The following is a 27,548-nucleotide window of genomic DNA, read 5'->3' as shown; positions in this document are numbered from 1 at the left end:
GTTATGCACATATCACTGATATTACAAGGAAAGGAGAACATTCCATCAAAGGAAAGGAACGAAGGAAATCAATTTGTATAAATGTCTAAGATACCTTTATTTCTTTTATTATAAATAAATATTATTACTTCACTTGAGTCACTAAAAAATATGTCTTCTGAAAAAGCAGGGAAGTGCTCAAAAAGTACAGAAGTCATGTATAAAAAGAACACAGGAGCTGGCTTGTAATGGCACCAGATTTAGGGTAATTTGCACATCTAAAAGTGTAATGTTGATAATTATAACATCTAATTTTAAAAATTCATGAATCCATATTAATGGGGGAGGTGAGGGAATTTCTTCTTGCAAAATGCCAGCTATCAGTGGAAAAGGAATGATAAAATTAGAAAATAATCCCTTTGCAATCTCTAGGTAATTGATTTAGGCAACAATCACATATAAATAGTAAAAGTTCTTGGGAAAAGATAACGAGGAAACAAGATATTCACATAGCCTCAAGCATCATCCCACAGATTACCTACCACTCATAAAAGGACAAGTGTACTTGTACATGGGAAAGCTCTGGTAGGCCCCCACTTAACCAAGTGACCCATTTCACTGTCACCAACAGCAGGATGATCGGACCTCATGTGCCTCCTGCTGTGGCACAGTAAGTGGTATCACATCCACTGTCTTCTTGCCAAAACTGCTAACCTGATTCTAAAAATTGAGAAACAAGTAGACAAGTTCAAAATGTGGAACATTCTACAACTGGTTTAACCTCTTCAAAACAGTGTTATAAAACGAAACAAAAGGAAGAGACAGGGTGATCAAATGCAATGCATGAAACTTTACTGCATCCTGGATCTAAAAAAAAAAAAAAAGTCATGAGGCCCCCTGGGTGGCTCAGTGAGTTAAGCATCCGACTCTTGATTTCAGCTCAGGTCACGATCTCACAGTTCATGAGTTCAAGTCCGGCAACGGTGCGCTGTCATTGCAGAGCCTGCTTGGGATTCTCTGTCTCCCTCTCTCTCCACCCCTCCTCCACTCTATCTCTCTGTCCCTCAAAAATAAAAACGGACAAACTTAAAAAAAAAATTACTTAACCACTTTCAACATAAAATGTACATGAAATGATATTATTGAATTATGGTTAATTTTCTTAGGTTTAACAATGATAAAAACAGTAACAGTAATACTGGGGGTGGTAGGAGACTGTGTTTATTCTCAGGAAACATGTATTTAGGGGTGATGTGCAATGGTGTCTGCAACTTATTCTTTAAAGCTCAGGGGCACCTGGGTGGCTCAGTTGGGTAAGCATCCAACTCTTGGTTTCAGCTCAGGTCATGATCTCACAGTTCATGAGTTGGAGCCCCTCATCATCGGGATTTGCGATGACAGTGCAGAGCCTACTTGGGATTCTCTCTCTCTCTGCTCCTCTCCCGTGTGCGTGCATGCGTTCTCTCTCTCAAAAAATAGACATTTTAAAATAATAAAAGGTCAGAAAAAATAGACATACAGTGAGAGAATCCAATATGACAGAAGGTTAACAATTGCTACAGATGAAGAGTATATAAGTTGTTTTTTTTTTTTCAAATTTTTCACAGTAATTTTTCAAAATTAAAGGTTGAAAGAAAAAGGCTATAAACTTTTGTTTAATTTAAACACTCATGAGTGTTTCTTTTCCCCTCAGCCTTATTTTTTACATAAAAGCTTATGTTCCTCAACCTCATACCTCCTACTACAGAAGTTTCCACTAACTTACCCTTGGAGTGTGGTAACAATTACAGTCCTCTCTGAATGATGCATTCAATATTCCAAATCTAGAGAGGTCATAATAAAAATATATTTAACAATAAAACAGAGCATCAAAAGTCTAATGGGCAGGGTAGTCCAGAAGATAATAGGTGAAAAGCAGAGTGCTCATTTCTGTTTCTCTGCTTTCCATTTTTTCCGAGGCAAGTACTTCAACTATCTTTAGAGACAATTAGAGAAACCCTTTGATAAAATGCAAAACTGTCCTTAGTGCAATGCTCCACACCAAGTGAACAATGAAGTCAAATGTAAGAGATTACAAGGCTGGTAGCTGTGTCCCCAGCCCTGTCTCCCCACAGTAGATCCTTGAACAACTCAAGGGTCAGGGGCACCAATGCTCACACAGTCAAAAATCCACGCATAACTTTCTAAGTCAAAACTCTTACCAGCCTACTATTAACTGGAAGCCCAACCAATAACATAAACAGCTGATTAACACATATTTTGTATGTTGTATTATATACTGTACTCTCACAGTGAATAAAGTAAGCTAGAGAAAAGAGAATGTTGTCAAGAAAATCATAAGTGAAAACCTGCCCAAAATTTTCAATTATATTTATGGAAAAAATGCACGTATAATGGCACCCACACAATTCAAACCCACGTTGTTCAGGGTGAAATGTACATGAAAAGGTCATCTTAAGCTCACTCACAAAATTAGCCAGCAGCAATACCAGAGATCAAGAAAAAAAATTACCAAAAGCTGCAGGTTAAATCAATGAGAAAATCTAAATTGGGGGAATTCGATCTCAAACTGACGATGACAGAGCAGATGGCACACATATTCCCTTCTGGCATTTGGCCCAAGAAATAGCAAACCAAGGAAGAATTCTTATGCAACAAATGAGCACACTTGAGAGATGCTAAGGCAAAACAAAACTTAACCTATTCTTCACTTGTTTATTTCTCATGTCCTTATCACTAAAGAGAGTAAGGGATGAATGCACAAATAGACTGATAGGTAAGCTCTGTCATATTTAAAACACACTGCCAATGGAAAGACTCTGCTTGAACCAAATTAACATACTATCTCACAAAACTAAAGAAGATTCCTGAATAAATGTCTAGCCTCTTTTTATCTTTATTTTTTTAACCAAAAACTTTGCTAAAAATTACTTTCAAAAAAGTTAATGAAGGGGCACTTGGGTGGCTCAGTCAGTTAAGCATCCGACTCTCGATTTCAGCTCAGGTCATGATCTCACAGTTAGTGAGTTCCAGCCCCATGTGGGGCTCTGTGCTGACAGCGCAGAGCCCGGAGCTTGCTTCAGATGCTGCCTCTACCCCACTCATGTGCTCACTTGCTCTCTCTCTCTCTCCCTCCAAAACAAATAAACATTAAAAAATATATTTTTTTAAGTTAATGAATGATCCTTAACAACGGACAGGATAAAATAAACAAGGAACCCAAAACAAAATAAAGTTATTTTTTTTATTCGAAAATAGTTACAATTGGCTATGGGGATTAAAGATCATTTGTTTAAAGGTTTCTTTCCAGCTACCAATGACACATAATATCTAGTACACTAAAATAATCACAATAGTATTATGCCAGGAAAAGTAGGGATTACTTTCTGTACTTTCAAAATCAGTTTAAAATAATAGCAAATTTTCTTTACTTTGGTATATGTTAAAAATATCAATAATAGGGGTACCTGGGTGGCTGAGTTGGTTAAGTGCCCAATTATTGGTTTAATCTCAGGTCATCTCACAGTTCATGAGTTCGAGCCCTGCATGGGACTCTGGACTGACAGTGCAGGGCCTGCTTGGGATTCTCTCTCTCTGCCTCTCTCTCTCTGCCCCTCCCCCAACTTGTGCACACACGCATGCACACGCTCTTTCTTGCTTATTCTCTCTTTCCCTCTCTCTCAAAATAAGTAAATAAACTTAAAAAAATCAATAATAAAGAAGTTTGGATTCAGGTTAGTAAGAGATTTTATAGTTTATTCGTCCCAGCGAAATACCAAGAAAACAACTTTTAAAGTTACAGCGGCATTTTAGAATTCTCACTTCTGCAGCAAATCCATACGCTAAGAACACCTTGCCAAATAAATGAATTGCTTCTGGCGATGACCCATTTTAAAAGAAAAATCCAACTAAAATTTTTGCAAGCGAAATTAAATTACTCTAATGGACTACTTACCTCAAAACCTACTTATGTGTTATCCACATTAAAACCATTCTAAGAAATAGCATGAGATGTTCCATTAATAATACTTTTTCAAAAGTAAGCTAAAATAAAAAGCCTAGACATTACATTCCTATAAAATATGTTGTCTCCATGTATTTAGTGCCTTTTACTACTTTAAATAGTACAGTTCTCTTGAAATAAAATACTGCTTAAGATTTCTTTAAGCTTTGAAAAACAAAAAAGGAAGTTATTCTTGTTATTAGAAACATCTTCATAGTTAATATCTAATATTTATTGAGCATATTTTACATACCAGAAACTGAGTAAATAATGTATACAAATTACCATACCTAATCTTCTGATAATCCTCTGAGGCAGGTACTGTTATCACCATTTTAGAGATGAGGACACTAAATTCAGAAAAGTTAAATAACTATGGCATATTGTTAGGCATTGTCCAAAATCTAATGTCCCTTTCTTTCCTAGTCACAGAGTAATAGCCGGGCATATGGACGCCCAGCAAGAGGATACATCTGCCAGCCTCCATTCAGTTTCCATGTGGTCATGGACTAAGTTCTCACCAACAGTTCTCACTGGTGAACTACGTTCTCACACTGAGTGGAGGTGATGTATGTACCTGCCGTGTTACATGCCTCTCCCCTTTCCTCAGGCTAGAACACAAATGTGGAACTGAGGCAGCTTCAACCATGCAGATGACAACAGCACCCTAAGGGATGGCGGAGCAACAAAACACAGGAATCAAGCAGTGCTAAAGGGCCCGTCCATCCTGGACTACCCATCTACCTGTGAAATAATAGAAAAAAATATGCAGTACTCTCTGATCCCTGTTCCTGACACAAGATTTCCGAAACCTTTGTAATTTCCTAGGAGATAGAAGTGTCTTTTGTTCTAATCAGGTGACTCTAGGTGGGGTCCTGGATGACGGCAGGTTGTTGGAAAGAACAAGCCATGATTAGAAGCCTGGTGTTTTCACCCTACCTCCCATTCTCTTGAGAAGAAAGAAGGGCTGAAAATAGAGTGAATCATGCCTTGGTGATGAAGCCTCCATAAAAATCCTTATAGTATAGGGTTCAAGGAGATTCCAGGTGGATGAACACATCCATGTACTGGGAGGTGGTGCACCCCAACTCCACAGGGAAAGAAGCTTCTGCACTCAGGACCCTCCCAGACTTCACCCTAGGTATCTTTTCATCTTGCTATTCATCTGCGTCCTTCACTATATGCTTTAATAAACTGGTAAACCTAAGTGTTTCCCTGAGTTCTATGAGCCGCTCTAGCAAATTAATCTAATCCAAAGGTCACGGGAACCTCCAATTCGTAGCCAAGTTGACCAGAAGTGATAGGTAACCTGGGGACCTACTACTTGTGTTTGGCATGTGAAATGGCAGAGTTGTGGAACTGAGCCCTTAACCTGTGGCATTTGATGCTGTCTCCAGGCGCATAGGGTCAGAAATGAGTTAAATTACAGGACAACCAGCTGGTGTGCCAGAGAACTGCTTATTAGGAGAAAACCTCCACACATTTGGTAACCAGAAGTGTCTGAAGTGAAGTATTCTGTGTGAACGCAAAGGAGATACACAGGAGGGAAGGACTGAAGTTTTTCCAAAACACTACCTCAGATAAAAAATAAGTGAAAAATGGCCAGAGAAAATGTTAGAGAGAAATAAGCTTTTCTATCTTTAGGGCCACTGTAATTTTGAGGACACTTCCTCAGCTTAGCTCATACCCAAAGAACCATAAGAAGTGGTAACAGAAATGGGGTGCTGATGTTAAATAAATATAAAATAGAAGGCACTGGGTTAGCGATTGGGTGCTAAGTAACAAGAAAGATGTTGCTAGCTGAAAAATGTCCTAAACCGGTGACCCTTGTTTGTCAGAGTAAAACAGTTGGTATATCTCTCACCTGAGACAACCTCTAAGGCAGCCGACCACATACCTACAGAACTTATTGCCCTAAGGAAAAAGTAGATGGAAAGTGCAAGAATGGGCCATTCCCATAATTCCGGGTGTTCCACCAGAATTAATTAGCCAACACTGATAGGGGCTATTGTCACAAAGAAATCCTGGAACTAACTACATTCTTCAGCAAAAGTCAGAGGCTTCCCTACCTCATATAATAAAAATATCTGTGGTAATATGCCTTCTTAAGTTTGTTTCCAGATTAATTTCATCCCTCCCTCAATAAGAATTAAATAGCAAGCACTAAATAAAACCTTCTCAGATTCTGGAAATTGAGAAATGGAATATTTTATTTCCCCCAAAAGTTGTTGGATGAAAACAAATTTTTAATCTTATATACCACAGTTATCTAGTTAGTCTTGTTTCACTTTGATGATACACATGTCTAAAAAGAAAACAATTCGAGCGCCTGGGCAGCTCAGTCATTTCGGCGTCCGACTCTTGGTTTCGGCTCAGGTTGTGAGTTTGAGCCCCTCATCGTCAGGCATGCATGTGTTCTCCCTCTCTCAAAATAAATAAATAAATAAACTTAAATAAATAAATAAAACAATAAAACATCACTGCAGACATATTTCCTTTAGATATATTTAATTGGAGATTTTGCATATTTTGCTTCACTTGTTCTCTCTTTCTTAATATCTTTTTATTTCCAAATTTAGCTAGACTAGTTAGAACTTCATTCAAGGTCAACTTATATGTTTCTTTAAAAATCGGGAAGTTATTATAACCCTCAAATATATCTCTAAATAAAAGAACTCTATATTATGGTAGTTATCGTTCTATTTTCATTATATGAAACTGTAGTTCCCAAAAGCATGTCTGACAGTGACACCAACTTAAAACCTCATAGGACTGAACTTTACCCACCCCCACCTCATGCAAAATAGAGACTAGAAGGGTGAATAAAATTAAGTGCAAGAAAACAACAAGCCTTAAAAAGCACTAGTCAAAAACCTAAGAAAAATTATAGAAATAAAACTTTGTCTCAAATGTCAACTCCTCCTTGATAAACACCAAAACTTATCCAAGAAATGCCTTCTGTCTACTTTTTCTGCAGGATACTTTTATAGCCTTCTGGTCTATTCAGCATTTGTGCGTTTTCTCCTTAAGAAACCTTTATTTTATCATATTATTTATCTTCCTGCTGTGACGGGTGAGGTTTACAATACAAATAAGGAGACTAGATCCTTAATTTCAGCACTATCACTAAGTGACCCTGTCCCAGACTACCAAGGACTATCCCCATTTGTGTCTGTTGTCCCACTGTAATAATCTCAAAGGTATCTCAGGCTGAAGAGAAAGTATAATGGGCACACTATCCATTACTAGCTAGCTATGTGAACTTGAATAAGTCACAAAACTTCTTTGGAACTCAGTTTCTTCTTTGGCCCAAGGAGAATAACCTCTGTGCTACAACTTGTGATTATAGGAGATGACCTATGCGAATGACATGGAAAAGCTCTATATAAACCTAAGTTATTGTAAATAAGAACACAAGGGGGGAGCCTGGGTGGCTCGGTCAGTTAAGCATCTGACTTCAGCTCAGGTCATGATGTCACGGTCCGTGAGTTCGAGCCCCGCATCAGGCTCTGTGCTGACAGCTCAGAGCCTGGAGCCTGCTTCGGATTCTGTCTCCCTCTCTCTCTGCCCCTCCCCCATTCACACTCTGTCTCACTGTCTCTGAAAAATGAATAAACCTTAAAATTTTTTTTTTTAAATAACACAAGAGAAGTCCAAATGCATTTGGACTAAGAAAGAGCAGCTGGCATTGTTATCCTTAAGGTTGCTTTGCATGATTCCAAGAGTCTTAGCAGGTACCACGGCAAGTCACATAACTTTGGTGGGTCTTGTTTCTTTATACGATAAAATAGACACGCTAGATGACCCTTATAGCCCTCTGCAATACTAGAAATGGTATTATCGTAATTACCCTAGTCAACTTTCTCCAATTACTACAAACATATCGCTTATGTGATATCCATCAAACAGGCTACCCCCTGAATTTATAAATTCCTGGACCTCAATCAAAGTCATAAATCCAGCTTGCAATCTTGTTTGGCTGGGCAGCACGATTTTTTATTTTCACTTTTAAGTTATCTGCCCCTTTCTTTTTAAATAAGAAGATTACACATAAAAATTCTAATTTCTCTTTTTAAAAAAACTAGCTTATCAGGGCGCCTGGGTGGATCAGCTGGTTAAGCATCCAACTTCAGCTCAGGTTATGATCTCACAACTCTGCGAGTTCAAGCTCTGCATCAGGCTCTCTGCTCTCAGCACAGAGCCCACTTTGGAGCCTCTGTTTCCCCCTCTCTCTGACCCTCATTCTCAATGAGAATGACCCAGTCATTCTCAAAAATAAACAAAAAAAGAAAGAAAGAAAAACTAGCTTATGTAGCATCCTGGGGCAACACTCTGGAAGGAGCTGGTAACAGCTGTCCCTTTAGAAACTGCATGTAAGGTCCAGCTTACCAGAGCTCTCATCTAGTTTGCTTCACAGATTTATGTTACCTTCCCACGTGGTGCAGGTATTTGAGCTTGCTCCCCAGATGCACAAAGAATATATGGCCACTCACATCCATTACATGACTAAACCTGTTACTTTCTATCCCTAAATATGTGTCCCCAGTAGCCTACTCATTTATCAATGAAATTTAAACTATGAAATCCCATGTTGGTTTCTTATTCAAAAGGATTACAAGAATTCTTATCCCTACACTCTTTTTTATTTAGGTACATAAAAAATAACAAAACACAGCAACTTAAGGTTTCAACTAGGAATCAGAAGTTGGGTTCCATTTAATTTTGTGATTTATTCATTTCCTAACCCCTGACATGGCGTCAAGTCATCTAAAATTTTTTAAACTTTACCAGCTTAAAAATGGGAGAACAAGTGAGGTAATGTCTAAGTCCAGGAAGAATCAGAAAATAGTACTTAATTGGGTCTAATGAAGAATGTACTGTATAGCAAAATCTGAGAAACTCATTTAGTTTAGTAACCTGTTTGAGAAAACTATCAAGTTGGGTATTTCTGTACATGTTGCCACACAAAGCATAAATAAATAAATAAATAAATAAATAAATAAAAGCAATATACTCAAAAGAATTGAAAGAGATGTGTAGATCTATGCTCATATTCACAATAGCAAAAGGTAGAAGCAACACAAGTGTCTACTGATGGATGAACAGATAAACAAGATGTGTTAAATGCATACAACAGAATATTAATCAGCGTTAGGAAGTGAGGAAATTCTGACATATACTACAACCTGGATGAACCTGGAGGACATTATGCTAAATGAAATAACCCAGTCACAAAAAAAAAACAAATACTGTACGACTCCACTTATATGAGGTAGCTACAGTAGTCAAATTCATAAAGACAGAAAGTAGAATGGTGGCTTCAGGAGCTAGTGGGAGGGAGAAAGGGGGAATTTTTGTTTAATGGGTACAGATTTTCAGTTTTCCAAGACGAGAAGTGTTCTGGAGATTGCTTATACAACAGAGTGAATGTACTTAACATTACAAGCTGTACATTTAAAATGGTGAATTAAGACAACAAAATTTTGTTACGTGTATTTTACCTCAATTTAAATATTTTTAAAATATACACATGGATGTTTAAAGAAGTATATACCTATAAAAAGCATTAAAAAAACAGATAAAAAAGATGAAAAAAGATAATAAAAATTGTGCTTCTGGGGCGCCTGGGTGGCTCAGTTGGTTAAGCATCCGACTTTAGCTCAGGTCATGATCTTGTGGTTTGTGGGTTCAAGCCCCACAATGGGCTCTGTGCTGACAGCCTGGAGCCTGTCTGGGATTCTGTGTGTCTCTCTCTCCCTATCCCCTGCTCATGCTCTGTCTCTCTCTCTCTCTCTCTCTCTCTCAAAAATAAGTAATGCTAAAAAATAAAAATAAATTAAATAAATTAAAAAAAACCATGCTTCAAAATCTTGAAAGAAAGAAAGAGGAAAAAAAAGAAGCCAATCAATTGTAACATCACATTCTAGCAGCCAGTGGTAAAATTCAGTAGGAGGGGGAAGCACTTCCAGAATAGCCAAGTAAGAATCACCCAAAATTTGCTCCTCCATAAAAGCACAAAAGCTACCAAAAATTGTCAAAATCAACTTTTTCAAAATTATGGAAATAAACAAAAGACTTACAACATTACAATGATACTTGAGTCATGAATGTTTGAATGTCAACAAGAACACTGAGTTTTGTAGGATTTTAATTTCCCTGTTTCCATCACTCTCTCCCTAGTATCACAGGACCCTTGAAAATGAGCATCCTTGCAGCCACAAATGACTGAGAAAGCCAGTACTCTAGTGATCCATGAGAAGGCAAAATGGGTTTGGAGTTCCCCTAAAAAGGCCTTATCCCAGAGAACTGTCATTATTTGACCTGGCAGTTATCTGGAAAAGCCCCATTCTCTGGGCTTGTGCTTACTGGGCCCAACTCAGGGATCACTCATTGGAAAAAGCTCTAGCCTCTCAGCATTTGTTGAAAACAATTGTTTAGGGCACTTGGGTGGCTCATTTGGTTAATCAATCCTCCAACTCCCGATTTCAGTTCAGGTCATGACCTCATGATTGTGGGATCGAGCCCTGTGTCAGTCTCTGCACTGACAGTGTCAAGCCTCCCTGGGATTCTCTCTCTCTCTCTCTCTCTCTCTCTCTCTCTCTCTCTGCCCCTCTCCTGCTAGCATGCACACGCGTGTGCACACACACTGGCACACTCTCTCTCCCTCTCTCAAAATAAATAAATAAACATTTAAAAAGAAAAGAAAAGAAAACAGTTGTTTAACACTGCAAACACCTGAAGCAACAATACCAGTTGTGGGCGGGGGGGGGGGGGGGGGAGATGGGGGAGAGGCTGACTAAAAAAACTTAAAACGAAAATCTGGGGAATAAGATGTACATAGAAGGACTTGAAGAGCTCTGACATATTCCTTGGGATATAGAAGACCACATGCATATGTAGCACTACACACACATGCAACAAATATCTGAGAAGACCCTCATCTTTCACCTCTGGCTGACACTGAGCCTCTATGCCTGCAGCAACTGAAGGCCAAGGCAGAGTTGTAAATAGCAGCATGGCTGATTGCTGAAGATGTACCCTAACATGCACCCAGGGCTTCTCAGCACCGATGGAAGGACTTATTCATTCCAAGCATTTAAGGAAATTTCTGTCAAATCACTAGCTGACCACTAAGGTAACTAAGCAGAGGCTTCAGTAGCCACATGTGACAAAAAATACAGACTTTACAGAATTTATTCAGAAACGTCTGTAAACAAATAACAACAAAGAGCAAAACTACCAAACCCTGGGGAGGGAATGAAATCTCATTTTCAGAGTTGCCATGAGATATTATTTGAAATGTCCACTTTCCAACAAAAACCTACCCCCCCCCCCACACACACACAAATAAATAGGAGAGTATGGTCCCTGCATAGGAAATAAAGTAGTAAATTAAAATATGTCCCTAAGAGGGGCATCTGGGTGGCTCAGTCAGTTAAGCATCGACTTTGGCTCAGGTCATGATCTCACAGCTCATGAGTTTAAGCCCTCTCCCTCTCTCTCTCTCTATCTCTCTCTCAAAAACAAATAAACATTAAAATTTTTTTATTTTTTTTTAATTTTTCAATGTTTATTTACTTTTGAGAGAGAGAGAGAGAGCACAAGCATGGTGAGGGGCAGAGAGAGAGGCTCCAGGCTCTGAGCTGTCAGCACAGAGCCTGATGTCGGGCTCAAACTCACGAACCACGAGATCATGACCTGAGCTGAAGTCGGACACTTAACTGACTGAGCCACCCAGGTGCCCCCCAAAATTTTTTTTAAATATGTCCCTGAGAAATCCAGATGGGGCATACTAAACGAAGATTTAAATATGCTATTATAAGCATGTTCAAATTATTAAAGTAAACCATGTCTAAAGAATTAAAGTAGAATAGAAAAAGAATATTTCACCAGAGAATATCAATATAGAGACAAAAATTATTAAAAAAAAAAGATTAAAAATTCAGGTGTGGAAATGTACAATACCCAAAATGGAAAATTCGCTAGAGGGATTCAACAATTTGAATAGGCAGAAAAAAGAATCCGCGAACTTGAAGACATGTCAGTTGAAATTATCCAGTCTTAGGAATAAAAAAAAGAATGAAGAAAAATTAACAGAGCCTCAGAGATCTAGAGAACAACAAATATTGTATCAATACATGCATATGGGGAATCCCCCAAAGAAAGGAAAAGGAACAGAAAGAATATTTAAAAAATAATGGCCAAAAACTTCCCACATTTGATGAAAACATTAATCTATACATCCAAGAAGCTCAACAAACCCGAAGTAGGATAAACTGTAAAGAAACCCCACCAAGACACATCATAGTCAAAATGTCAAAAGACAGAAACTTAAACACAGTAGGAAAGTCTACCACATAAAAGGGATTCTCAATAACAGTAACAATTGATTTTTCATCAGACACTAGAGAAGGCTAGAAGGCAGTGGAACAGCATATTCAAAGCAGTGAAATAAAAAGGTAAAACAAGACTTCTATATCCAATAACATTATCCTTCAAAAATGAAGAAGAAATTAAGACATTCCCATTTAAGCAAAACTTGAGAGAATCTGTCACTAGAGAATCTGCCCTTCAAGAAATACTAAAGTTAGTCCTTGAGGCTGAAATGAAAAAACACCAAACATTAACTCCAACCTACACAAAGACATTAAGAGAATCAGTAAAGCTAACTACGTAGTTAAATGTAAAAGACAACATAAATGTATTTGCTCTAACCCTTTTCTATTATCTGATTTAAGAACAACTGCATTGACAGTTGAGCCTGAGTGGCTCAGTCAGTTATGCATCTGTCTTCAGCTCAGGTCACGGTTTCATGGTTCATGGGTTCGTGCCCCGCATCGGGCTTTCTGCTGTCATCAGGGAGCGCACTTGGGATCCGGATCCTCCATCTCCCTCTCTCTCTCTGCCACTCCCCTACTTGCCTGCACATGCACGCATGTGCTCTCTCTCTCAAAATTAAACTTTTAAAAGAAAAAGTGCAGTGATGGGCTTGTAATATGTAAAGCAAGGAATGGAGCTATATTGAAGCTTCTGTATACTTCCGAAATTCATCTGAGTAAGGCTGTTTTAAATTAAAAAGGTTATTGTAATCCCCACAGCAAACGTAATGATATAACTCAAAAAATATCATAATAATATTATCAGTCATGACAGAATAAAGACCTATGAAAATCAACAAGGGAATTAAAAGCAACAAGGGAACTGAAATGGCACACTAGAAAATAGATATTTAACACAAGGCAAGGCAGTAATGAAGGAACTGAATAAAAACGACCTGAGGCATACAGAAGACAAATAGCAAAATGGTAGACAAATAAAATCTTGTCAGTAATTAACATTAAATGCAAATAAATTAAACATTCCAGTCACTAGCTAAACACTCTAGTCAAAAAGCAGAGATAGGCAGAACATATTTTTTAAGTGATCCAACTACTTGCTGCCTAAAAGAGACACTTTAGATTCAGAGACACAAACAGGATGGAGGTAAAAAGATGGAAAAAGATACATCATGCAAAGAGCAACTTAAAAAAAGAGATGGATTGGCAATACTAATATCAGACAAAATAGACCTTAAGACAAAAACTGTAACTAGAGAGAAAGAAGAATATTTTATGATAAAAGAGTCAATTCAGAAGGAAGACATAATGATATAAACAATGTATGTACCTCAGAACAGGACTATAAAATACACAAGTACAAATTGATAGAGTTGAGAGAAAGACAATTCAACAATAGTTGGAGATGTCAATATTCTACTTGTCACAACTTACATAATAATTAGACCAACAAGGATAGGTATGACACCAAAAGCACAAGGGTGAAAAACATAATAACTGGACTTCATTAAAATTATAAATGATTGTGCTTCAAATGACACTATCAAGAAAGTAAAAAGATAATCCACAAAATAGGATAAATATTTTCCAGTCATGTATTTCATAAAGGTCTAGGATCCAGGATATAAAACAAATTCATACAACACAAACGTAAAATAACGCAATTTAAAAACTACCAATGAGAGGTGCCTGGGGTGGCTCAGTTGGTTAAACGTCGGATTCCTGGTTTCTGCTCAGGTCATGATCTCACGGTTGGTGAGTTCAAGCCCTTCTTCAGGCTCTGCACTGACAGTGCAGAGCCTGCTTGGGATTCTCTCTCTTCCCCCGCCCCCCCCACCCCACCTCCACTCTAAATAAATAAATAAATAAGCAATGAATTTGAAGAGACATGTCTCCAAAGAATATATGCAAATGGCCAATAAGCACATGAAAAGATGCTCAACATCATTAGTCATTAGGGAAAAGCAAATCAAAACCACAATGAGATAGCACTTAATACTTCCTTGGATGGTTAAAGTCAAAAAGAAAAATAAATAACAAGTGTTGCTGAGGATACGGAGAAATTGGAACCTTCACACGTTGACTGAAATGCAAAATAGCACACTCAGTTTGAAAAATGGTTTAGCAGATCCTCAAAATGACAAATGTAGTTACCATATGACCCAGAAATTACACTCTGAGGTATGTACTCAACAGGACTGAAAACATATCCATATAAAAACTTTCACACAAGTTTTCATATCAGAATCATTCATAATACAGCCAGAAAGTGAGAACATCTGAAATGTCCATCAACTGGTGAATGGATAAACAAAATGTGGGATATCCATACAGTACAATTTTATTTGGCTATAAAAAAAGAACAAAATAGGGGAGCCTGGGTGGCTCAGTCGGTTGAGCATTTGCCTGAGCATCTGACTCTTGATTTTGGCTAAGGTCATGATCCCAGGGTCATGGGATAGAGCCCTGTGTTGGGCTCTGCACCGAGCCTGGAGGCTGCTTAAGATTTTCTCTCTTGGGACACCTGGGTGGGTGGCTCAGTCGGTTAAGTGTCTGACTCAATTTCAGCTCAGGTCATGATCTCTCAGTTTGTGAGTTCGAGCCCCGTGTTGGGCTCTGTGCTGACAGCACAGGGCCTGCTTGGGATTCTCTCTCTCCCCCTCCCTCTCTGCCCCTCTCTTGCTTGTGCTCGTTCTCTCTCAAAACAAAGTTAAAAAAAAAGTTTAAAAAGAATCTTTTTGAAAAAGATTTTCTTTCTCTCTCTCTCTCTCTCTGTCCCCCTTCCCACTCCTGTGCTCGCTCTCTCTCTCTCTCTCTCTCTCTAAAAGAAAAAGAACAAAGTACTGATACACACTACAACATGAATAAACCTTGAAAACATTATACTAAGTGAAAGATGCCAGTCACAAAACACTACATATTATATAACTCCACCTTTTCTTAAGTTTATTTATTTTATTTTGAGAGAAAGAATGCTTGCATGTGAGTGGGAAGATGGCAGAGAGAGAGAGAGCAAGCTGGACGGGGGCAGAGAGAAGGACAGAGAGAATCCCAAGCAGGCTCCATGATGTCAGCAGGGAGCCCAACTCGGGACGCAATCTCACAAACATTGAGTGTCTGGAATAGGCAAATTTATAGAGACAGAATGTAGGACAGCAGTTGCCAGGAGGTGGGAGGAAGGGTCACGGTGAGTAACTAATGGGTAACTGGGCTTCTTTTGGGAGGGATGAAAGGGTTCTGAAGTTACCTAGCGGTGGTGGTCGCACAGCTTCGCAAATATACTAAAACTCGCCAAATTGTACACTTAAAATGGTGAATTTCATGGTATGAGGATTATTATCTGAATAAGGCTATCGTTTTTTTTTTAATCAGTAAGGAAAATGAATACCTACAGAATGATTTTCCAAGATGAAAAATAAATTACATTTTGCCTTACAATCATTTCAGACCAACAAACATTCACTAACCCAGACTGTTCTAGATGCCAGGATGCAAAGATAAATAACAAACAGTACTGATCCTTGAGGAACTTAGTTTTTAACAAGAAACATCATCAATAATAAATATTTGGAAAGAATTTTGATTCTTTCTCCTAGTTTTCACTTTCAAAATATATAAAATGCTAATTTTACCATGACAAACTTTAATTGAAAATCTAATTCCAGCAAACGTTCAATATTAGCTGGCATCCAAATATAACAACCAGATGCTAAAGAAAAATTAACTCAAATTCTATTTCCCGTCACACTCCTCTCCCAACACAAGAATGTCCAAGTTGTGGTCCAGCCCTCCAGCCCTGATTGCTGTGTTGCTGTGTGGGATCCCAGCTTGGGTGTACCAAGAAATGTCCATATCTCCATTTCCTCACCCTTGTCCCAACCCCCTTCAGATCTCACAGGACCTAAACTGTATTCCTTTAAGCCCCCAACTCTTTCTTTCAAACACCTTTAGCCACCAAGGTTCTGCAGATATACATTTTGTCAGGTCATCAACACAAATGCAGCTCCTTTCTTTCATGTCTTTCATTTCTTTTACTTAATAACGATCCAAAATGGTCCCTACCAAAACCCAAACACCTCTGTGTTTGGTGCCCTGCATCACAAAAGCTGAGCAGTGATACAATCTCATATGTTCTGTGGCTCCAGAACAAGGGTTGTAAAACAGATGCAGGCAGCATATGAATTTTGTTTGGCCTGTGCTGTTCTAAAAACATTTTAATTACCACTCAAAAGATGTTTTACATACAAACTTACATTTCTAGCTTCGTTTGAAAAATGTGAAGATTTGGCCATGCTAGACCCAAATTCCCATGTGGTAACAACGGAGCGAGCTGAGTGGCCCCCTCTCCCCTCTGATGAAGAATGCCTTTCCCATGATCCTCACCACTCTACAAGGTCTCCATGCACACCACATCCAGCTGGTTTCATCTGTGACCTGCTGGTTCTGGAGGCATTAGACTTTAAGTCAAGTGCAAGCCCTCAGCATCAGAAATTGTTTCAGATTCTAAAGGGAAGACCTCTTCCTTTATTTTCAGTATTAGGCTGCATGGCCACGCCCCTCCGCCTTTACCAAGCTCTCCTAGTTTCTCGCTCCAACAACTGCTTCAAATTCCTGTAATCACCATCATGTCTCACACATATCACCCACTTAAATTCCTCCAGGACACTCCTACAGAGACATCTTCTGGCCTGGAAACTTCTACGTGAAGCAGCGTAATGAGGCCACACTGCAGAAAGTACTGACAATCTCACCCAGAGACTGATGAAATCCTCATTTCCAGTCTTCCTTCTCTTTGAAGATAAATGCTCCTCCTAAATTTCGGGATTCTGGTAAGTTAAAACAATGTTTCTCCAACTTTGCTTTCCCTAATACAACACAGCTGGGGATCTTGTTCAAATGCAGATTCTGATTCACAGTAGTTCTGGTGTGGGGCCTGAGATTCGGCATTTCTTTTTTTTTTTTTTTTTTTTTTGACAAGCTTCCAGGTGATGCTGATGCTTGCCGGTCTATGGACTACACTTTGACTAGCAAGGAGTTAGAAGACTTACAAAGGATGGGGCGCCTGGGTGGCGCAGTCAGTTAAGCGTCCGACTTCAGCCAGGTCACGATCTCGCGGTCCGTGAGTTCGAGCCCCGCGTCAGGCTCTGGGCTGATGGCTCGGAGCCTGGAGCCTGTTTCCGATTCTGTGTCTCCCTCTCTCTCTGCCCCTCCCCCGTTCATGCTCTGTCTCTCTCTGTCCCAAAAATAAATAAAAAAAAAAAAAACACGTTGAAAGAAAGAAGACTTACAAAGGAAGAAGGAGTTCTGAGATTAGAATTACCTCAATGAATCAGACCCCCAAGACTTGACTTTCTGCCATTTTAAAAACTACAAAATGTTAATTATTTAGTATCTGTGCCAACTTAATATCTGATTTATATAAATAATAACCTTTCATAATGGTCCATGAGAAAGAAACAATGCCTTTCAACCATTAGGCATTGATAATTGTATATTCACTCCATGATCAATACTGGGCATTATACACAGGTGTTGGCCAAGTTTCCACATATTGAGGGTGCTTAAAACCTAGTTGGCGAAAGGCTGGTAGGAAACAAAATAACTAGTACACCATCTAAAGCAAAGAAGATTATGATATTAACTACTATAAAACAGTGATATGAGGGTGGCATATCAGCATCTGGAGGGGAAGATGTCAAACCAAACCCACTTCCTTCTATCCCCTCAGATTATGACACTGATTCTACCCGCCCTTTCTGTCAGTCACTGACAAAGGAAGCTACATATGCTACAAGAAATGCCATATTCTTCAGAAAGGTAAGACGGGAAAAATGGGAAAACTACTGTTTTCAGATTGTATACAGAAAGGCAATGGAGGTACGGGGCCTGGAGAGTAAATTCAATTGGTGGGTGTTCCAGGAGGGAAGTGCCTCTTGTGGTAGAAGGAAGGTACTGAGGGAGAGAGGAGTCTGGGGTATTTACGGGACAGAAAGAAGACTGGCCTAATAAAAGTAAACCAGAGTGAGTGCCCCACTCACCACCACCCCATTCTGAGTAGAGGAAGCATGAAAAGGATCTCCTAAGAACTTGATGACCGCCTGTGAAGAACATTAAAGAGATATTTCTTCACAGGAAGGCCGAACTGGTCTGTCTCTCAGTTCCTTTCCAATTTTTCCTCAGCTGAAGCACAAAAGTTCAATTTTCCTCTCGCACATAATTCTAACCGGGATAACATGCCTTGCCTGCTGTTGAGCATGGAACGTGACTGAAGAGAATGTGGTTGTGTAAAAGACCCTATAAATTTAACAAAATGACAGCCAACCCCGCCGCATCAGGTAAATTTCTCCCGCTGCTCAGCATCCCCAGTTCTTCGAGACTGTTCTCATAGATACGTCTTATTTCCAACCATGTCATCAGTTATCTTTGTGACTCTTCTCTGAACCCTGTCCAAGTGACCCTTATCCCTCTCACATAGGCAGGCAATGAGGTGCACTTCAGGTCTTCCCTGACTACTCCATCCAAAGGAAGTCTCTGTTACACTCCACCGTCTATTGAAGTCCCCTCTACAAAGTACTTATGCTTCCGACCATATTTTTTCATTTTTTACTTAGGAAACATTGCAAATATATATTCAGAAGCTCATCTAGTTCAGAAGTTAATAGCAGCCCATATACCACCACCCACATTTAACAAATGTAAACATTTTTGCCACATTTGCTTTGCAATTATGTATGTATTTGTTTATCATATCCTTGTTGTCTATTTCCTACTAGATTCTCTGTTTTATCTGGGCAGGGCCATGTCTAATTATCAACCTCTTTTATACCTATCACTTAGCATAGAGCCTGGCACGTATGTAGCTCTCGATGTTTGTTCAATGAATAGTGCATGAATCGCTTATGTTCTAGAAGTAAATAATGGTGACCAATATAGAAGGGTTATCAGACAAAAGACAAAGATTCCATCTTTATTTATATTCAAAAAAAGGGAAATGGATCTTTATTGAAGAAAGAGGGTTCAAATTTAAATGCGTGCTATAACTGGACATTACACATTAGAGTGGGTTAGCTGAGCAAGGAACAGAATTTCCTTTCCCTAGAGGCCCTTATCCCTCTTGCCCTGGGTAGCACAGGTATCCACCTAAGACACGGAGATACAAGAGATGGGCTCACAAAGTCTCTTCTAGCTTAAAGATGCCAATTAAATGACTTAAGGTGGAAAGAACAAATGAAAAGAAGATGGGAGGGAAGAAGAGAGGGAAGGAGGGATGAAGGGAAGAAGGCCTATGCATAGAGAATCCAAGACCACTAGAGATCATTTATTTTTTCTAGGTTAGGTCAGGGGCAATACAAATCATGTCCTGAAAGCTTTTGAATATCAACTCCATTTGTCTCGAATGAAGCCAAGCCTAAGGCAAACGTATATAAAAAGTGATGTCCAATGGTCAGACTTCTCCATCTCTTTCTACCTGTCCCCCCCTAACACCCAGTATCTCCATGAAAATCTTAAAAGCCTAGGTTCCTCCCAGCATGGTTCTCTACATGCTCTCAAATACCATGTATACACTTGTACCTTCTCTCCATCAAATTAGTAGGTCTAAGTTCTACTTCTTTGTGTTCTTATTCTTTTAATGGGTCATCAAGAGGAAATATGGTTATTATTTAAAGGACTGTCCATTACTGAAAATATTACCTCCGTAACCCTTTACAGTCAATGTAGATCTCCAACTTTCTCTAATGAAAAAATTTCTTAGTCCTAAGATTGTTGCAGATTGTTTTATTTGTTGACAATTCTTCCTTCCCTCCCTGTCCTTGACATCACTCACTGTGGGCAGAGTATATCGCTGAGGTGTGCCACTTGACAGAAGAGAAATAGTTTCTCATCGGTGCCATGAAGAAACATTCGTCTTACTCCACAGATAAAATATTTTACGTGTGCCTTCCCTCTAAATGGCCAGCATATGTCAGCATGGAAAAGCAGTCTTATGCTCCCTGCCTGTCACTTTGCACAGCACACTCCTATACTCAGGGGCTGCACTTTGACTACACCCAGTTCTCTCTTTCTTTTAGTATTTCCTCAAGATCAGAAGGCACTACATCTGTTCTGTGAACGGAGCAGCACACAGACTGGCTTCTCGGTACAGCTTCTTTTCTTTACAAAGCCATCACCTTCTCATTCGAACATGAAACTAGTGCTCTGTAAGTCCTGCCCCCTTAGCAACTTTTCCGGTCTCATTAATACCAGTTAGCCAAAAGAAAAATCTCCTCTCTTGTAGCACGAGTTTTCAGTGATAAATGAACAAAGCATCACCAAGCACTCCTCCCTGAACAAGCGCCAAGAGCTGATTCATTCTGTGCATGACCTCAGTGGTTTCATCCAACCATAAAGTGAAATATCTGCTAGTATGTACTTGATCGGAATCGCTCTTCCACATGCTACTCCACTGCTCTTATGCAACAGCCAACCGTGTCATTTGACAGAGGAATTCTGTCAATAACTTCTGGTTTCTCTTTAAGGATGTTTGTCTTTAGCTATCTAGCCGATTTTGCAAGTGTCTATCCAATAATATGACTCATTCTTATTTTTGCTACAAGAGTCCTTTAATGATGCTACTAGGGTTTTAGTCCCTTCCCTACCTGTAGCAATAGGATATGTTAATTTTGTAATGGAAAGCATTGTTGTGTGCTTGTCCTGGAAAACTTCAATGGTATAACAGAGAAGCCACTGTGCTTTGTTCGAAAATGACACCAAAACATCCATGGCTTCATGCCACTATTGGACAGTTTCATAACAGGGAACGACTGGGAATTAGGAGCGAATGGATGGCAAAGTCAAGAAAAAAAAAACAGCTTTAAGATAGTCATCATCATACTTCCGTTAGCACTTTTCAATTTCAGTTACTGTTTGGAGATTATCACGGATTCCCTTGTTTTTATACATACAGATTTCACATTTTATATTTGCAGCAGGATTGAGTTCTCTAAGCATGTTTATGACATTCTGAACCCCAGCATTTACATTACTATTTTAATTACTATTTTCACACTTCAAAGAACCACTCTTGAGCCACTGTTGTATTTTTGCAAAATGGGGGTATAACTTAAGACTAGCAACAACCAAAAATATGCTAGTTTAACAAATAAACAGTAAGCAAATGACACAAAGAGTATATTAACCAAGATGAAGTGCACTATTTGTGAAATGTAAGTCATATTGACCAGTGCAGGCTTCATAGCACAAACACAATTTTTTAATATTATGAGTTTTAAGAACACAATGGGATTTCTGCTGACATTGTAATTACTCTTCATATTGTAATATCAAGGTCCTACATGCTCTGCCACTTCTATTAACACCTTTCTGATCTCATTTCCAACTCCACCCAGTCACCCCACCCCATCATGCTGATCTTCTTGCTAATCTTTGAACACATCCTTTAGGCTTTCACACTGGCTGTTCCTTGCACCTGGAAAACTCTGTATGAGTAACTTCTCTAGCCTCCTTCAAAGTCTTGGCTTAAAGTTAGGATCTCTTTCCCCAGGAAGGCTACTCAAACACATTTATCCTGTTCTACTTTCCCTTTCTTCCAAAGCATGTACTTCCTTCTAGCATGCTATTTAAGCTACTTATTCATTTTTTTAATTATCTGTCTCCCATCCCACCCTTCCGCCCCAAGAGAATGAGAACTTCACAAGGGCAGGGATCTCTTGTTTTATTCATTGGTATATCCTCAGCAACTAGATGAGACACTGACTTATGAAAGGTGCCCAATAAATAGTAGTTGAGTCAATGAACCAATGAATAAAATGTTTTCATTGCTTTTCCTTTCTAACCACCAAACTATCTGCAGATCTTTGAGAACTAAACAGAAAGTGAGAACCAACACTGATTTTTAAACAAGAATTATACTAACAGATTGGTATTCAAACTACACAAGGTCAGGAGATGATTTAAAGTTTAGACAGGCTGGATGCAGAGAGTTTAGTTCAAAAGTCAATCCATAGAAGAGATTATGAAGGCCACAATTTTCCAAATAACTAGGCCTTCTTGAATGGTTTATTTCAACCTTACAGTACACACGTCTATAGACATATGATCAATGTTTGTGTAAACAATACACACATACATGTATCTGCATGCACATGCATAAAAATTTATGTTGAACATGGGGTGTTCACCCATGGGTGAACTCAGTTGGGGTGGCTCAGTCAGTTAGGCGACAGACTTCGGCTCAGGTCATGATCTCATGGTTTGTGGGTTCAAGCCCCACATCAGGTTCTGTACTGGCAGCTCAAAGCCTGGAGCCTGCTTCGGATTCTGTCTCCCTCTCTCTCTCTGCCCCTCTACCGCTTGCACTCGGTTTCTCTCTCTCAAATATAAATAAACATTTTTAAAAAATGTTTTAACTGTTCCCTCTGTTAAAAAAAAAAATTATGTTGAACAAATCTAGAAGAAGCTAAAGACATTTTTCCATCTTATGGGTATTCTTCATAAAAAGATAATGGCTTGGGTCATAGTTAAGATGACCATACATCATCATCTTCCTGGGACAGTCCCAGGTTATGCTTGTTGACCCAGTGCCTCTTCCAGTTATTGCTACTTTTTACTCTCAAAAGTGTCCTTGTCTGGACAAAAGAATTACATAGTCATCCAAGTTATAAAGGAGATAAATAAACCCCTTCCTATGCTGACCTCAATTTTAAGGATTTTATTGGAGTGCGTATGGAAAAGGTGACAGCCATAATTAATTCTAACACATACTGGCCAGAACTGCAAGTGAACTATTTCAAACAGGCAATTCTTCGGCGAGGTAGATAGCAACAGTTGCAGAAGTAGATCCCACAAGCTTCAAATATCTAGGTTTGGAACCCAAACCCTTACCAGGTCCCCTGCACAATCTCAAACCCCTATGAGAACTTTCATGGGCTGAGCAGGCTCACCACATTCTTCTCTGCAAGCCCTGTTGGCCCTAGGTAAACGGGGAAGTGTTAGCTCCTCACATTCTTGAAAGACAATAATAACATAGGCTTAGAGCCATAGCAGACACTTAGCAACTTAAGGATAAAACTATTTCTTTCCTGTATGTGTAAATAAATACATAATCAATTACCTCATTCTTCTATCTTCCTTGATATTTTTTTCTGTGTGCATTTTTTGTTTTTTGTTTTGTTTTGTTTGTCTTGCTTATCTTTGCATATAATGAATAAAAGACAAATCTGTGGTCCGGAGAGGGTGGTAAAGAAAAGTCAAGATTCCTTAACATCTAGGATGACCAAAAAATTTATCATCCCAACCAGGGCACTTTTAAACGTGAATAGGGGTGCTTTTGATAACTAAGATAGGTCAACAGGAATAAGCTAGGACTGTTGCAGACAAACTAGGAGGTCTGGTCACTCTTCTAATTCCCCATTCATATTCCCATAGAAAAGACATCCTGTGTATAAAGAAGCAACCTCTGTCTCTGTTAGGTCAACCAAACTTCAGATATAGTCCTCTCTCTTTCAGGTCACGCCTGGCTTTCAACAATGGAAATGGAAAGGTTTTCACTCCATGCTGCCTTTCCCTATTCAACGCACCATGCAAAACTGGTTCCATTTTTACCCAAGGAAAAAAGCAACACACTAAAACGTGGATCCAGGCCAGGCTCATAGCAAGCCTCAGGCCTGGAGCCTCGGGTTTCTCTTAAAGCAACACTTCATGAGACAGCAACCTGGTAAGAGGGTACACAGATACCAGCCAGTGATTTAAAAAGTATTTCGAGTGTTAGATCCTTTCACTGACGCTAGGGCACCCGTTGAAACTGGACAGAGCCCAAAAGCCACCTCTCCCGCAAAATACATTCATCCACAGAAAAGGTTATAGCATCTGTCCTCAACTACAGGTAACAACCTAAGTTTCTTTGCCTTTTGCTGAGATCAAGGGTGAAAAAGTCTTTGAAAAGAATAAGAAACCATGATTTTCTCTCAAGATCACATTGCCCAAGAAAAACAGAGCCAATGCTTACTTTTATTCCATATTTCCTGTTCAGAGGGGTCAAACATTGCTCATGTTCTTCATTAAATCTAGTCCTGTCACTGATGAATATTAATTTGCTGGGATATTTTCCCTCACAATCAGAGAGGGAAGACCAGATTTATAATCTACAGCACATAAAGAGCTATAATACTGGATGGAGCAGAAAAGCTCCAGCTGGCTTTTCTCAAATATTCAGAATGACTTTGATTCTTCACAGACTCCATGGTCATTCATAAAGATTCGCTGCCAAAGTCAGCTCAAAGTTGTGATAGAGGTGATGGTAAAGCAAATGTCTTGGGCTAACTAATTACAGAAGGTAAGTACTATCCATAGCTGAGGCTCTGGGGGCAAGGGCTGTAAGACTGGGAACCACCTGCCATAGAGATGGTGGATGAATTCATGCAGAGTGGACTACCATCCTTCCAGCGAGGAGACTGTATGCGAGCAAGGGGCCATTTGTTGAAATGAACAAGAGCTAAGAGAGTTATGACTGTTTTCTCCCCAAAGGTGGTATGGTAATCTTAAATGCAAAGACATCTTCGCTAATATAACTGTTTAAACTGCTTCACATAACCACAAATGAGACCAAAATGTGCCAAACAAATAATCAAAACAAACAACTTAATGATGACTTTTTAAATGCTCAAAGAAAGAAGAAATTAACTGGTTAGGAGATCAAATGGTAAGGTTATAATGTCTCCTTTGGGAGATCAAAATTACATTTTCCCCACCCTCCACAGCACCCTACCCCTCCTGCCAACAGTGAAGTGGATAGTTTCTGAAAAATACAATGACCCTTTATGCCGGGCTTCTCTTGTCTGCTAAGGATGCCATCTGTCTCCCACACTATATAAACAATCCCTGCAGGAATCTTCTGATGACCAAACAGATTAGCAAGCTCCAGATTTTCACACCATTAATAATATCCCCATCCAGATTAGGCCTCTTGCTTTAATAATACCAAAGATAAGCCATATAACTGATTTCTCTGTATAAGTAATGTGAGTGTCATGTTAAAGATAATCTCTCAGAGGGTACAGCCATCTGTTGGGAGGAGGGGGGTGGGGAAAGCTCTCTCTAGGCAACGAAGAAATGAGCCCTTGAGGGAAAAGGAGAAACAGTAAAATGAAAATCATACTGGTAAGACAAACGAATACATGAAATTTCACCAGGTCTAATGGAAGACTCTACTAATTACATAAAAATGTTTTTCTTCTAAAAGACAAAGTATAGAAAACTGCGCAAGAAAAGACAAGTTTCACCCTTTGGCAAAGGTGTACGTACAGCGAGAATTCAGAGTTTCCTTGACTCTGGGGCAGTGAGAGCAGAAACATACCAGGAAGGCTAAAGCCTCCCAGGAAGTTTGCCTACCGTCCACCTCTATCTATGATGATCGCCGATGCTTGCCTTCTCGAACTTTAACATCGATCCCCTGTAACTCTGTGAGCTCTCAATATTGTCTCCAAAGACTTCCAACTCTTAGAGAAATAAGCATGCCTGTAAAGATGTTCCTAAAGTTGGTAATCATAAAGGAAAAACACTTGAGCACTGCAAAGGGAGGAAAAGACAGGCATGGAAGAGCCAGACCTCTGCAGTTGCACGTCCTCGGAAACGACTACGTCTAAATCTGCAGCCCCAGTTTTCTCCAGGCCCCAAGCTCCAGCAGAGGATGTTCACAAAACATTCCTAACCGAAAAGAAATGAAGCCCCCTCTCCCTCAAATGATGCCCAAACGGACCCGAAAGTCTCAGCTCCCTCGGATAACCAAAGCAGAAAACACGTCCCGGTGTCTCTCGCCCGCATTTCAAGGTAGCGGAAGCCAAAATGTCAAATGAATGACCGCGCCGGAGCGCGAGGGAGGAAAACAAAGGCACCTCCCGCTAGCCGGTACCTGCGGCGCCAGGGCCCGGCGCCGGCCGCACACTCACCTGGGGCTCGGCGCCGCCGAGGGCTGCGGGTGGGAACGGGGCCGCGGGGCGGGAGGGCGCCCCCGCAGTCGACCAGACCGGCGGCCCCGGCGCCCTCCGGCCGGTCCGTGCGCGCCGCGGGGAAAGCAGGCGGCCGGGGGCGCCGCCGCGCGTCGCATGCAGCTCCCCACTGCGGCGGCCGCTGCCAAGGGGCCCAGGGACCCTGCGCTGCCGTCCCCGACCCCGCGACCCGAGGCGGCGACGGGAGAGACGCGGCGCAAGAGCAGAGCGCGTCCGGTGCGCCTCTCAGCGACTCTTCCCGCCGCCCTCCGCAGCGGGCTGGGTCTCCGCTCGCCTTTGTGCTGGCATCTTCCTTCGCTCCCAGCGACACTCGGAGCTCCTCTGGCGGCTCCGCGCCGCCGCCCACCCCCGGGTTACGCCGCGCCCCCCGCGCGACCCGCCGATTGTGTCGAGTCAGCACCCGCGGCGGCGGGGACGCGCGAAGCCATGTCTCCCGCCCGCGCTCGAGAGGGCGCCGGGGGTCCGGGCGCCGCGAGGAGGTTTCCGGCCGAGTTCGGCGACCCCGGCGGGGCGCGGCGCGTGCCCGAGCGGCTCCGCAGCGTCCGGCTCCCCGGCGCTCGCTCTCCTGGCGTCGCCCGCGAGCAGTGCGCCGGCCCGCCTGGATCTCCCCTCTCGCCGCTACCCGCCGCCTGGCCCGGCCTCCCTCCCGCCGCCACCTTCCTCCTGCCGGGCTAGCCCGGGCGCCCGCCCCAACCAACCCCTGCGCCCCGGCCCTCGGAGAGCGCAGGGCCGGCCCGCTCACCTCCGGCGGCGCCGGCGCCCCTCCCGTTAGACGCCTGGGCAGCATCTGCCCGCACCTTCCTGCGGGGCGCTTGGCTGGGGGCTTCCTGCACGTCGGGGACCGGGGAAAGGGAGTCGGGGGGCAGGGGGAAGGACGGGAGGGACAGCCAGACCTTGGCCAGCTGGACCTCCTGAGGAAGGTGCGGGAGAGTGGGGCGGGTACAGCCGGGCGGAAGACGAATCCCGAGGCTGCGGAGGATCCGGAGCTTCTCTCCTGCCACGCCGAAGGACACGAGAGTTCTGAGAGGCGCCGTGGAGGAAGGAGACCCTCTGAGGTCATGCAAGCAGGTCTCTGCCCAAATCCCACCGAAAAGCTGAATGGAGGAGTGTCATGCCTCGGTTTCCCCAACTGCAAGGGCAAGACGGTAATACTCATGTCACCTACACGGGGTGTGGTCATAATAAAAATGGATTATTGAAAGTGCTTCGGGGTACTTTGCCTAAAGA

The 27,548-nt window shown here is 41.0% G+C and overlaps 1 protein-coding gene across 2 annotated transcripts in view; it reads right to left on the bottom strand.

The window, feature by feature from the left end:
* Positions 1-27,148, bottom strand: part of HECW2 (HECT, C2 and WW domain containing E3 ubiquitin protein ligase 2) — a 370,790-nt gene extending 343,642 nt beyond the window's left edge. The window contains exon 1 of one of the 2 annotated variants that reach the window (XM_049615928.1): positions 27,064-27,148. The gene's annotated coding sequence lies outside the window, so the exon portion shown is untranslated. Of the gene's footprint in view, positions 1-26,261; positions 26,347-27,063 lie in introns of those variants that run through there. The other variant, XM_049615927.1, reaches the window with a different exon arrangement.
* Positions 27,149-27,548: the final 400 nt, after the last annotated feature.

The sequence above is a fragment of the Panthera uncia genome, assembly GCF_023721935.1.
Source record: "Panthera uncia isolate 11264 chromosome C1 unlocalized genomic scaffold, Puncia_PCG_1.0 HiC_scaffold_3, whole genome shotgun sequence".
Taxonomy (NCBI): domain Eukaryota; kingdom Metazoa; phylum Chordata; class Mammalia; order Carnivora; family Felidae; genus Panthera; species Panthera uncia.
This window is presented reverse-complemented; position numbering and strand designations above follow the sequence as displayed.